The 4369-nt window shown below is 47.5% G+C and overlaps 1 long non-coding RNA gene across 1 annotated transcript; it reads right to left on the minus strand.

Moving 5' to 3' along the window:
* Nucleotides 1–3068: 3068 nt before the first annotated feature.
* Nucleotides 3069–4303, minus strand: LOC125960436 (uncharacterized). The gene is made up of 3 exons (XR_007470113.1): nucleotides 4233–4303; nucleotides 3573–3692; nucleotides 3069–3284 (listed from the first exon to the last, which is right to left on the minus strand). It is a non-coding gene; the product is annotated as an uncharacterized LOC125960436 (long non-coding RNA).
* Nucleotides 4304–4369: the final 66 nt, after the last annotated feature.

The following is a 4369-nucleotide window of genomic DNA, read 5'->3' on the forward strand; positions in this document are numbered from 1 at the left end:
CCTTTAGATTATGTCTCTACATACCTATTAATGAAACATGATCTTTTTGCTTTTTGCAAAATTGCTTTTTTGTAAAAGCAATTCTTTTCATCCAAAGGAGATCAAGGCCCTGCCTACAATGCAGGTGGAGAAGGAGTACTGATTAATTATCCGGATAAGCCACAGCCAACCTCCCCCAGCCCAACCACCTCTGCACACAAGCCATCATCATGGACTTCTCCAAAAATATCTGACCAGAGGCATTAACCACGTGATTGGGACTTGGTTTAGCGCAGGGGTTCCCAACTCCCGGGGCCGCGGTCCGGTATCAGCCCTCAGCCTGTTAGGAACCGGGCCGCACAGCAGGAGGTGAGTGGCAGGCGAGCGAGCGAGGCTTCATCTGCCGCCCCGCAACGCTCTCCATCGCTCGCATTACCGCCTGGACCATCGCCGCCCGCCCCCGCCCCGTCCGTGGGAAAAATTGTCTTCCACGAAACCGGTGCCGGGTGCCAAAAAGGTTGGGGAGCGCTGGTTTAGCAAACCGGCTGCCTTGTGACTCCCGCCATTTACTCTATGCTGGTGGTTCTCAACGAGGGGAGGGGGCTGTGAGGTTACCCCCGGGGCATTTGCCAAGGTCTGGAGACATTTTTGGTGTCACGAGAGAGAGAGGGTGCGGCTGGCATCTAGTGGCAGAGCTGGGATGCTGCTAAACATTCTACAATGCACAAGACAGGCTCCACTGCAGAATTATCCGGCCCCGAGTGTCAGTAGCGATGAGGTTGAGAAGCTTTGTTCTGGGGAGATGGGTTTGAGTCTCCCTTCACCGCTCAGCACGGTGGTATTGAAGGAATTTGGGTCAGAACTTCCAGCCGTAGTTTCTTGGATCACAGGCAAGTCAGCATGAACAGGCTCAAGTGATGAGCCCAGGTTGCTTCGCACCCCAGGGCCAGGTCCTGGCCACTCAGCTGTGTCACCACACGGCCTCCTTGGAGGGCAGAGCCCCCTCATTTATATTTTAGTCTCCAAAGGGATTTCTGGGGTTTAGCTTCTTCCAACCCTGGTTCCTTGGCATAGATCGGGGCCTCTGGGAGGTCAAGAGAAACCCAGGTCATGTCCATTTTAGAAGCTCCAGGTATAAAAATGAAGAAAGGCAAAAACAAGATTACAAAAATATCAATTAATTTTAAATATTTGCATATAAGGAATTAATATTTCTACCCTGGAGTAATAGAACGCAATATACTTGTGCTATTAAAACATCTATAAAATTCATATATTATTTCATAGTACCCTACAGACAAGGTTGTCCCTTAATGGGATACAACCTTATACGTACACAGTGAAAGTTTTCTTCTCTTCAGTCTTAGTGTGTCTCTGTAGCTATAAATATACTTTACTTGGAAAAATATTAAAGATCTAAATTTACAGCTCTTTGAAGCTGTGTCATTAGGAGCAGCAAAAGTTCAAAGGCCGAAAATAATAGTTAAAACATATAAAGACTTACATATGTATATATGTATATGGCTAACTATATATTTATAGTTAAAACATATAAATACTGGGTATCCTGGGTAGTATTCTGAGTTAACTAAGTAATAAATATCCGTTGTTGTCAATCCCATTTTACAGATGGGAAAACTGAAATGGAGTGAAATCAAGTGATTTGCCAAAGGTCACATGCTTTACAAGTAGGTATCTTCATAGAATCAGGTATGTAAGTAAATTTAGGATTCAAACTGAGGGAGGTTGGCTCCAGGGGCCACACCCTTAAGTCTTTTGATATACAGCCTCTCAAAAGGAGAGACACAGGTTCAAGATGTGCAGAACCATCGAATGGCTTTAGAAAGCATCAATGCAATGCCAGCAGTATAGGCACTGGAGTCAGACAGATCTGAATTCAAATCCTGATTCTCACCCTTGTTAGCTGTGAGGCCTTGGGCTCCTCACTTAATCTAAAGCAGATTTCCTCTGCTGTAACATGGGCAAGGTGGTCCCCACATGTCCAGTGAGGCTGTGCTGGGATCTGAAGATTAGCGCAGGGGTACAAGGGGTACACAGCTGTGTGATGATAAAACTGAAGCTCAGAGAGAGCAAGTCAGTTGCCCAAGGCCACACAGCAAACTAGTGACAGTCCTCTGGACACCTTGTCCAGGGTTCTGGGCACAACTTCAGCCACTCTAAACCATTTCATATAGCTGGTCCCCTCCATCCTCTAACAGCATCTTTCTCAAATTGCTCCTTTCAGGGCTGCATATAGGCTCTGCTCACCTGCAGGGCTAGACTGCCACACATGGTGGTCCGTGACAAACTGGGTAAAGTGGGGACAAGTAATTAGAGAAGCTACAGTTCAGGAACAAGTGGGGGCAAAATGTTCAAACTCCAGGCACAATCCTCAAGTATCCACTAGGTGGAGCCATACTTCTATTGATACGTTCAGGGGGTTCTCAAACTGTTTCCAGAGGACAGCATGAATTTGGCCCCTAAGTGAGGGATGGAGGAGGCTCACTCATTCACTCACTCATCCATTCATCCAATCAATATTTACTGAGCACCTACTCTGTACTAAGCATGGTGATACAGCAGTGAACACTGTATTTACAAACCCTGTAAGGATCTGACGACTCTGCTTCTGGAATGTCTCATAGCCAGGCAACAGCTACATCATTCTACTCGCTCCATCCTTAACAGAGGTCCAGAGATATCATTCTCCCATTTCTTATTCAAATATTCACTTAGCATGTATTCTCCACCAAGCTCTGGGCATCCTAAGAGGGATCAGGCACAGTCTGGTGGACAAGAAAAACACGTGCGTTCAGCTCGACCAGTGTGATGACTGGTGCTTGCCAAAAGCTAGCCAGAGGAGCCCAGAATTTGACTTGAAAGGTCTCCTGGACCCTTTAAAGTCAAGTCATTTCTCTGTTGGCACCCTGAAGTGGGGAGATCAAAACCTTTGCCCCACCCATCCTTTCTTTGCTTCTTGTGAACAGCTGGATCCATTTCCCAATCCCTGTTCTCATGAAAATGGAAATAAAGTCCTGTCTCCTCAGAAACCTCTGTTAATGCCACTAGGTGGGGCTTGAGATGGCAGGGATGTGATTGATTTCTTTCATCTGGGGCTTTAGGGAAGCTTCGCTCTTCCCCGGGCACACATTTCTGCCTTCTCTTCTAGAAGGGGCTGTGTGGATGTGGAGGGAGCCACATAAGACTGAAGTTGGAAGACTCAGGCTCTGACCCCCATCTTGACCCATATGTGGTGTGTGGTCTTGGATCAGTCTTATCCTTTTTCTGGGCCTCAGTCTTCTCATCTGTGGTAAATTAAATACAGCCACCAGTTCTTTACAGCCCATCCCATCAGGAGAAGGGGACTTTCCCAACTTCCCTCCATCCTACAGTCAGCCATGCTCTAGTCCATGTGACATCATCTCCCCCTAGATTAGCCATACAGTAGCCTCCTAATTGTTCTCCCCACATTCACTCGGCTCCCCCCCCATCACACATTCTACACACAGGAGATCGAATGGCATGAAAACATAAGTTAGATGTGCCCTTTGTCTGTCCTATGCCCCCTACTCACAGCCCCCAGCGTCCCTCACCATGAATTGCAAGATTGTCACCATCTGGCTGCCCACCACCTCTCCACCTGTCTCCTCTTTGTTCATTCTGCTCCAGCCTCATGTCTGGGATTGGGACCCCAATACCACGCAGCTGGTCACCTGGAGAGAAATTGGAGCAGAAAACAAAGGTAGAACTGGAGTTAGAAACCTTATGGTATTGAAGTTTCAATTTAAGACAAATACTGAAGTGTTACCCAGAACTACTCCTTGAACCTGGGGAAAGGTTTTTTTCCTAAGAGGTGGAGATGGTGGTGGCATAAAGCAGGAAGGGTTTGGGGAAATGCGGAGTTTCTGGTGGAAGCTAAGGGGTCAGAAACCTCAGCTGTCATTTAGCATCTGGACGGGGAACAGGATGAGTGAGTCGGCCATCAGGCTGCTGCAACCACATGTGCTTGCACATCTTAGTTTTCCCTTGACTTTACACCTCTAGTCCTCCGTTAGAGTATAAACTCCTCTCAGGAGAAGGACTATGGCATATTCATCTGTGTAGCTCCCTGTCTCTCAAACAGAGCTCTGCACAAAGATGGCAGAGAAAACGTTTGATGAATGTCCTGAGCATCGGTTCTTCCTGCCAGCCCACTGACAGGAGCAGCATCCCAATTCTCTCTAAAGAACTCTCCTGTCCCCACTCCCACTCACGTGCGCCATGTGACAGCTGATTCCTTCCCTGGCTCCAGAGCTGGACACACGCTCAGCCCCAGACAAGCAAAACATCACCTTCACCTGACCACAGTGACTGCTTCAAGAATGGGCAAGTGACCGTTCCAGAACTGAAG

Source organism: Orcinus orca, chromosome 11 (genome assembly GCF_937001465.1).
Source record: "Orcinus orca chromosome 11, mOrcOrc1.1, whole genome shotgun sequence".
NCBI classification, from domain to species: Eukaryota; Metazoa; Chordata; class Mammalia; order Artiodactyla; family Delphinidae; genus Orcinus; species Orcinus orca.